The sequence below is a fragment of the Ctenocephalides felis genome, unplaced genomic scaffold (assembly GCF_003426905.1).
Source record: "Ctenocephalides felis isolate EL2017-DRISC unplaced genomic scaffold, ASM342690v1 CF-g0.4_SCAFFOLD_01886, whole genome shotgun sequence".
In the NCBI taxonomy this organism is placed as follows: domain Eukaryota; kingdom Metazoa; phylum Arthropoda; class Insecta; order Siphonaptera; family Pulicidae; genus Ctenocephalides; species Ctenocephalides felis.
The window spans coordinates 72,991,257-73,001,812 of NW_020538040.1; positions in this window are offsets into that span (position 1 = coordinate 72,991,257).

The window sequence follows — 10,556 nt, forward strand, 5'->3', positions numbered from 1 at the left end:
TCGCTAAGCGTAGTAATATATGCGAAACCGCATTTGGATTTCGAATATTTTTAGCTCACACATGCGAGTGAGAGTTTAGCTCGTGTTGATATAAACCTATATGCCCCATGGCATAAACTTTTCATACATACAAAGTGAAACCGCAATTAACGAGCGTAATTCGTTTTGCGACCGCCCTCTAAAGCATAGTGCTTGTTATGCGAAATATCTGTTAGTGGTTGGGCGTAGTACTTGTTATGCGAAACACGAACGTTTTCGGACCTAACCTCACCACTCATTATGAGCAAGCCACCACAAAATACATACAAAACTAGTGGAGCGCATGGCCTCGTGCCTTAAGGCAAATGCTGGAACTTACCGTACCAAAAAAAATTTTTTTTTAAGATTAACATTTTTGAACAATTACTATGAAAAATTAGATTTTTGAGAATCTATAATTTTTGACAAAAGTTTACTTATTTTTGAAAAAAAGACTTTTTGAAGAAAAGTGTATTTTGAAATATTTCGGAAATTCTGAACTTTTTTCAAAGCAATCGTACTGCTTTAACTGTATAGAGACGAAATATCGAAGCGGGTAAGCGCCGCGCCGCCGTCTAACGGATAATCATTGGTACGGAACTCATAGGAATGTAAACAAAATTTATACTTATTGTTAAAATCTCTATAAAATATCTGATAATTTAATGTGCATATGTCTAATGATCATTTTTGACCGCCAGATGGCATTTTTTTTACTTTTTTTTACTAGATCTCCGAAACCGCTAAACCTGCCTTCATGAAAATTTGACCAGTTGTTCATCGTTAATACAAGTAAAATGTTTTTTAAATTATTCAAATCGGACGCTCCGTTCTCTTAAAACTGAGTTACCGTTTTTGGCACTTTTTGCCCCATATCTTCGGAACGGCTAGACCTGCTTTTACCAAAACTAATCAGCACGTCTCCTTATCAATACGAATCGAATGTTTTTTGAATTATTCAAATCGCTTCATCCGTGTTCCCGAAATCGTCGACGAAACCTTGTATCCGAACACACACGCACACACATACACATACATCCATTTTTTCTAAGGTATGCCACAATATTCAGAAACCTCTGGAACGTAAAGATATATAAAAATTTTCATTTTCGTTTTTTTGCGATTACTATAACCAACTAAAACTTACCCTACGGAAAGTTAAAAATATTCATTTAATTTATGATATTTAATTTGATGCAGCAATACCATGAAAGGGTTATTTTTACTTGGAAACATATATCCAACTATATTTTCAAACAAAAACTGATATCACTACTGCTTAATATCAGACTGTGCAAGGTGGGCATCGTAACTGGAACTTTGGGTGGTAAATCTAAAACCTTTACCACATAGTCAGTGGAAAGCCCAGAAAGCAAATGGACCAGGACCATGATCAACAGAATTTAAGTTGAAAAAATATACTATAAGGTATTGAGATAAACTTTGCTCAATCGTAAATGATGAGAAAATTGTAATTAATGTATTAATATTGAATGGAAATGGAAAAAGCATTTCAACCATTTATTAGCACTGCTTGCTAAAATCCAAACACTGTAATAACCAATTTTCTTCTCTATCTTATGGAATATAAGCGCCAAGGCAGAAAAATACATGAAAATTTTTAAATTTGTGATGATTTGCAAGATATACATAATTTAAAAAGTTGAAAACTACGACGAAAGAATAAAGGTAAACTTATATAACAAGGAATAAGAGGAAATCCAAAAGTGATGGCTTTATGCTTTTTGGTTATCTCATTGTATTGAGAAGACATCTATTCTTCTAATTTATTCCACATCTTTGCGTAAGACAAAATTATCAAATTTATTTAACTCAATTACTAATCAATACACAATTTACTGCGAATAAAATGAATCAACAAATTGAATTTTGAAATCAAAATAAAAATGTAAGTGATATTAAACAGTGCAAGATCACAGTTTAGTTCAGTACAGTTGATTGAAATAACGTTCTATACGTAAAGCCTAAAAGCAAAAATATTGCCGTTTATTTTTTTATTAACAGAAACTCACAATCCTTTTCACAAAAAAACTATACTAGAAATAGTCGATATAAATTTCGAAACAAAAAGCAGTGTTTCTGGTTATTAGGTTTAGTATCAGCTATTGGAAAAAAATCAGCTACCATATATCATTATTGCAAATATAAATAAAAGTATCAGCTCTGATAATCTTGCACAATTATCGAAATTGTGTAAGTTTATGGTTCGAGTCATCTAATTTCTCTTAATAATATTTTATTCCGTAAGAGTCTAACTGCTGTTCATCACAAATAATATTCATGTCCTTGTGGACTAATAAAAAGCTTCAATGTGAACTCGAAATCATTAATCAAAGTTTTACATCACTGGCGTGACAAATATGAAACTAATATGACAGCGTGTCACTTTACAACCATTATTACATATGAAATTTTAATTGAAGTATAATTTAGTAAATGGTATCATAAATCATACTAATATAATGATTTTGATAGCAATTATTTCAGCTTCGTGATTTGTGGTATAAATACGTATACCCATGTTAAAATAAAATATATTGAATTTATTAATTTAAAAACTTACCTTTTTGCATTTATTTACATATAAAGAGAGCATTCTAATGTAGAAATTCTAAAAGAAAAACTATTCAGGAATATGTATACGAGAAGATTTTTTAAAATTCTAATTATTTTTGAAGATACAGCTATTTGACCATAATAATCCTCTTCTGCTTCCTTCGTTTTGCAAAACTTCAAACGCATTTTTCTCAAAACTGTATTTTTCAATACGATGTCCACGATTTTTCGAGTTCTACTGGACCGATTCACTACAAATTTTCAGACAATCCTTTTTATAAACTTTTTTCGAGCTTGTACTAGACTCTTCGTCATATTTCAATTATTATTTTTAAAAATTCGAGAGACTCAAAGTGGTAATAAAATGGTCTTTTTTGCAAACAGTCGCCTTTTAGTCAAAAAAAACAAACAAAATAATCCTAGTATTGGCCATTGTAACATCATTCTAGATTAATAATATTTTTCTTCATTTTGGATTCCTAGAAGGGTTGCAATTGTAAACACTTCAACAACTGCTCATTTTTAAATTATTAATATGTTTTCCCTTTTTTTCTTTATTCTTGTAACGTTCATAAATAAATTATAAAAAAGCTAGTGGTGCATGGCATCGTGCCTCAAGGCAAATTGCTGGAACCAACCAATAATTAAAATTAAAAAAAAAGATTAAATTTTTTTAGAACTCGATTTTTGAGATTTTTAAATTTAAAAAAAGAATTGACCTTTTTGAAAAAATTTTAAGGTTTTTTAAAGCAATTGCAATACGTTATCTGTGTAGCTGCGTAGTAACGAAATATAGAAGCGCATTGGCGCCGCGGCCTAGTATAACAGATAAACATTGGTACGGAACCCAAAGAAAAGTAAAAAAGAATTGTTCTTATCATTAAATATCCATAAAATATGTGATAATTTGATGTGCATATGTCCAATGATCATTTGTGTCCGCCAAATGGCTTTTTTTCACTTTCTTCTATTGGATCTACAAAACCGCTAGACCTGCCTTTCCAAAAATTTTACCAGTTCTTTATTTTTTCAATACAAATAAAATATTTTATGAATAATTGAAATCGGATGCTAGGTTCTCTCAAAAATTGAATTACCATATTTGACCCTATTTGCCCCGTATCTCCGGAACGGCTGCACCTGTCTTTGCCAAAAACTAATCAACACTTCTTCTTTTAATAGGGATCAAATGTTTTTTGAATGATTAAAATTGGTTGATCCGTGTTCTCTAAATCGTCGACGAAAAATTGTATCCGCACATACATACACATACACGCACACACATACATCCATTTTTTCTAAAGTATGCCAAAATATTTAGAACCTTTGAAACGTAAAGATATATACAAATTTTAATTTTCGATTACTATAACTTACCCTTCAGGAAATCAATAAAAGTAAAAAAGCATAGCTTAATTTTAGATTACCTAAAATTCATGCCTCTACACTAGACTATCCCCTTAAGGCATTTGAGTTAAAAGTATAAAAATTGTTCTAACCAAACTATGTCACCAACTGCGTGATAGTACCATGATAAGATTACACTTAAACTGTATGTAGATTTTTACGTTTGCACAGCCACCATAAAAATTCTTCTTTGCGCAGACATAAACATTTATGTGCCCATCCAAAATAATAGGTAGGCCTCCTGTAAACGTTCTATTTATGTGAATTGCGCTCGCATGATAAATGTGTCGGCGCAAATTGACCGCAAATTGATGTTGACATTGATATCACGATTTGTGCATGCGGCGCTTGCCGTGAGGAATCTGATACCGCGGAGTTCAATAATGCGATGCTGTTAGTGTGCTTTGTCCTTATTACCGGCTGCGTAATTCTATATCACTACCTTTCTCGGATAGAAGAGACGAAAGGGATATATATATATATATATATATATATATATATATATACGTATATATTCGAAAAGCCCCAATACTCAACAGCCGACGCGTCTTGATCAACGCGTACAGCATCTCGCGCCTCACTTCGCAACTCGTTAACGCTGAACATTTTACCCCAGGAGCGCGAAGCTAAGCGCGTACCACATAATTTCGTTAAGAGGTCCTTATTACATTCTGTTTTGCGTTAAAATCATGATATAATGCGTTTCATCTATTCACATCGTTGTTATATATTATATGGATGTGTTAATTATTATTTATTGACAAGAGTCTGAAATAATATTTATTGTTATTGGTTACGACTTGCTTGTGAATAAATAAACTGGTGGTGCCTGGCATTGTGCCTTAAGGCAAATCGCTTGAATTTCCCGTATCGTATCTACCGTAATTAAGGGGGTGTTCTTTTTTTTTGTTACAAAAAATGCAAGGTATTTGTTTTTTTAAACAACAATTACAAAATCATAGAATATTAAAAATTTTATTTTTTTTTTGTGTCGCCGTCATTTGTTAACCAGGGGGCGCCAAAGTGGGCATTGTAAAATCGATCTCTTTTGCGGAGCCACAGATAAATCCGTTACGCTGCGCCTGAAACAAAAAAAAAACTAAACTACGTTGAAGAAGAAGTTTGAATCCAGTTTCCCTACCAAAATAAAAGAAAAAAAGCAAGAAGGAAAAAATGGCAGCTATTTAAAAAGAAAAGTGTTAAAACGGGCCTTTTTTGAGACGAGCAGCTTCGCAAATTTTTTTGCGTAATGTTATCAAGTTGTTTGAGGTAGGGGGGCTAGGTATTGTAGTGGTGAACAAATTAGAAAAAAATGCAAGTCGATCCGACTTGTAGTTTTTTTTTAATTTGTGGCACCGCATTGAAAAAGTCATTTTGAGAAAAACGTATTTAAAGTTTTTAATATAATGTACTAAATACACCATTTAATTCAATGTACTAATGCACCATGGTGTTCAAAGGTGCTTACACATTAAAATGGTCATGTGCATGTCGTATTATAATGGAAAAGAGAGCAGCCGGCATACAATAGCTCGCGGAGCGATGAAAAAAACGGTTTCAGAGGATCATATATATAGAGATATATATATATATATATATATATATATATATATATATATCTATAACTTAGTCAAAAAATTAGATATTGAGATGATTTTTTTTTTAAATAATTCTAAGGTTTTTAGCTTTCATAATATCAAAAAATCTCAAAATCAAAAAAAAAAAAAAGAACAACCCCCTTAAGGTGACCATATTTTGTAAGTCAAAACTAAGACGGCAATTTTTACTGATGCTGGTGACGCCACCATGACTATTTACATGCGTCGATAATAATATAGTCGCCATCTCGGGGATGCAATGTGTCAACCGAATTACCATTTCATTCTAATCTACTTCCTATCTCTTTCCTTCGAAAACGTTGACCTAGGCTTCCGACATGTGGTCAATCTGTTCTAGTTGGTTCCTAGTTCTGTTTCTTTCTAGTGCGTTTCCAGTTCCGTGTTCAATTCGCTTACAGTTTGCTCTCCTTCTTTGGTTTGGTTTAGAAGTTTATTGTGTTAAGTTTCCTTTTATCATTTAAAGTGAGGTCATTTTTTAGTTTGTTATTATAAGAAAGCAGAACGTTTTTAGTTTTCAAATACAGTCCATATTCAAGAATACCAGCTATTCCGTGTGGTCTGATTATATAATCAAGGCCACACCAGATGCTAATTCTGGTGATGGAAATCTGCTAATAACTTGAATCTTATTTTAAAGTAACAAAAATACTATTTAAGGATACTATTTAAGGATAAAAAGAGGTTTTTTTAATGAATGAATTTAATTTTAAATTTAGACTACAGGCTTCTATATTATATGCTATATAATACTCTTCTTTTATCTATGATAATATTATCTTATATATATATATATATATATTATATATATATATATATATATATTTTATTTTTTATTTTATTTTATTGGCCTCCCTTTCACAGCATTTTACCCACCTAAATTATTCATATTATTTTTCATCATATTCTATACAATTCTTACATATATATTTTTTATTCATCATATTCCATCATAATCATTCCATTTAATTTCATTATCTTCCATTTAATTCCATCATTCATAATCTTCCATTTAATTTTCTTTCTGGCTCGCCCGTAGGTTAAGAGCGACGGGACTTGTTTCAGAGGTCTCGGGTTCGATACCCACTTCAAGCAGCCTGTTGTCAGGCAACAGTGACAACGATTTTCACTTGGAAATATAAATAGCAATATGTTTCCAAGTGAAAATAGCCCTCACCCGGCATTGTTGCACCATACTTGCCTTACTACATAGATTGTAATAAAAATTTATCATACAGAGATGTGACAACTGTTTGGGTTGCCATCTGTAATAAAACATAGTTTGTAAGATATTAATCACAACAGCTCATAGAACCCATAAGTTCTGATCGCTGTTCAAATAAAAAAAAAAATTTTTTTCTTCATTTCCACTCAATTTTCATTCTTCTTCTTGTTTCTCAATATGTTCTGCTCATCTTCTAAACTAAACTTCTTAGTTCTAATAAAATTATTTGTTGTATTCTACAAATTAACAATTCTTAATCTACTATAATATTTTATATTTTAATTCTGGTATTGCTGGAGAATCGAATCGAATTCCTCCAGCGTGTGAGTCAAGAACGCTACTGAGTGAGCTATTCTTGCCACCTTAGTTAGTTAGTTTTCTTAATTTTTAAAACTTTGAATTTTTGAAACGTTAGAATTTATAATTGTGAGAGCCTTTTTTTTATTCGGCCTTTGGAAATTTGTATTCGGCAATTTTGTCACTCATAACGTATTATTTCATGTAATTACATATACCATTTTCAAACATTTGAAAATTTTGGGTAATTGTAATTTTATTTTCAAGTTATTGCAAAGATTCAATTAACGCTTACACTTCAAAAACCCGGGACAATTGGGGACAAAAGATCAAGGGCCGGGACAAATATTACTTTTATAAAAACCCGGAATACAAGGTGAAAATCTAAGACTGAACAAAATTTTTATTACACATTATTGAAAAACAAACAAGTGCCTAAACATAACCGGAGTATTTTTAAACCTCGATCTTATTTATTTATTTTATTGATTTTAAATATTTTTTATAATTGAACTACTTTTCGTAGGACTATAAGTTTTTAATATCTTTATTTAGGCAAGGTATTCTATCGCCATACGAAGATTAATTAAATGGTAAAAAAAATAACAAACAAATACGAAATACGGCCTGGCCGCATTTTGTCAAAAACTAATCAGCACTATTTCCAATTCGAACGATATTTTGAATATTTAAAATCGATTCAGGATTGTGGGCTAAAACGTGGTCGAAAAATTTTACATTTTTCTGCTAATTTTTAAGAAACGGCTCGGCCGATTGTCGCGAAAATTAATCAACGCAAATCCTTATCGAGTTACATCGAATGGCTTATTGGCGACGAAAAGTTAGGAATCATACATAAGAAATACTCATAAATAATGGATAAAAAATCAAATTTCAATGGTTTCAAAAATTTCTAAATTTTAAAAAATTAAAAAAAAATACGGTACGGGAAGTTCCAGCAATTTGCCTTAAGGCGATGCAATGCCCACTAGTAAGATGTTGGTGAAATGGAAAGTTTTAGTAATATGTATTAAGGCACAATGTCATACATCACTAGTTGACTTTTTCATTAAATACGTTTAATACAAGTAATATGTTACTGCATTCTATATCGTCTCTAGTTTGACTCGTCGGAACGAGAAAATTTTCTACATAAATTACGAGTTTAAATGCCCTGTACAATGCATAGTAAAGTATGCAAAAAATCTGATACTTGAATTTCAAGTTTAGGTACAGATATATTATACAGTATATTTTTTTCATAAAATGTAATACTTATATAAATAAACTTTGTGCATACAATATAATAGTATAATATAATAGCGACATGTTCGAATATTCTAACCCAAATTTCTTCTTTCCAGGGCCTCCTTTGCAACATGCTGCTTCATTGGGTCATATCGATGTATCTACTCAGGTATTTTATCAATTTTTTTTTAGTAATTTTACATAACTATACAATACAGTAACGTTGTAAGAAGTTATTAAGAAAGTAGTGTTGTAACGCACTGTGCATTTATTTATTATACGCATGAATATTATATAAAAAGTAATCAATAAACAATATTCTAATGTCTTGCGAAATAGTACTGTGCCATTTTGTATATTGTCTAACAATAAGTATGTCACTTTGTCACAAAATGAATAATTAATTAAAATTTCAAAAAACACCTGATTATTGCAATAAAATTGCAGATTAAAGCAATAACTTAATTGATTTTAATTGAAATAATTACAAACATCAATAAATAGATTACAGAAAACACATCTTCAAAATAATCTTCTTAAGGCACGAAACACGTTTGAACTGATTACTGGGACAAGACTGTGACAATGACGCTCAACATCTGACGGGATTGTTATTAAGAATTACTTCATGTTATACAACCGCGGAAACGTTAATAAATCATGCCAATTTTTAAATAAGGCCACTGTGACATTTTGTCCATTTTTCACCTACGTCCATATACCATTTTGTCTATAGTTCACCTACTATTTTGTTTGAACAAAATTTGTCATATTTCGTTTTTTAATGATTAATGAACGTTAAACATTCTTATTTGATAAATCCGAAGTATTATAGCATCTAATCTACTAAAAAATTCAAATAGTTGACTTTTGACATTTTGACATACATTTTTTGAACGCTTTATGTAAACGTTTGAATAACCTATATAAAAAAACTAAATTAAATCACTTACGTGTAGTGATCAAACCTTTAATCATTTTATTGCAATAAGTGATATGAACAGATATAAGCTGAATATTTTATGTTCAAAAATTTATATTGCAATTTGTATTTAAAAACCGTTTCACATATTCATGCAAAATATTTTTTATTATAACGATACATTTTCATTCTTGCGATTTAATGGCTAGTTTAACTTACGTTTCGAGTTGTGTCAACTTTTTAACGATGTCATTAGAAGTCATGCAGAAATATTCGTCATTATATATCTAAAACTTTCTATGCTTTTTTGTGAAGTATTTCGAATATTTTAATTAAAGTTATTAAAACTTATTTAAATGGTTTTACTTTTAATGGTTAACTTTTAAATTACTTTTTATGTACCTTATGGCAAAATATAAAATGTACTATTTACCTGGGTAAATGAATATTTTAAGTGTATTTCTATAGACATATATACAAATAAATTAATTACAAAAATTTTGAAAATAGCTCCTGCATACCATTCAAAAAGTGATCATTTCTTGGACACGAAAACTGTTCTTGGGGTGTGTAGGAGATATTTTCTCGCCCTTTTCTTATATGGTTTGATTTTATGACTAATCCATTGCATTTAAGGACAGTGTTTCAGTATTTCCACAAAGACAAATGTTCAAATTGCCATTTAATTTACTTTTCTTCCTGGTAAATTAATAAAACTGTGACCGACCGAAAAAATAGTGGCACAACCGTATCCAATCTCCCTTTACTTATTACGGAAGATAACATGATCCTTGTCAATCAAATATAGCCAAATGAAAATTATTTTAAAATATGCTGTTAATACATTATTAAACAATTTTATCATTCTGATATCTGTAAAGTGACAAAAGTTTCAGGCAATTTAGCAGTTTCAGCTTATTCAAGCAAAAACCCGACGAATTTTAGCTCAAGAGCATTGGGGAAAATGTTTTTGCGTCAACATCGAGTTTTTGTGAATATCACGCGAATATTTATTGCCTACAGCCTGGTCTCTCTGTTTATTAACAAAACCATCTAAATTAAAATGAGCGTTTTTACATATTCTATATCTCATATATTTATACATACGCATGCAAATGGATATATATATATATATATATATATATATATATATATGTATATATATATATATATAGCAGGAAACGTATACGCTCCCTGTTTTATGACCTAATATCATGCAGTCGGAATATTTATTTGCACTTAAATA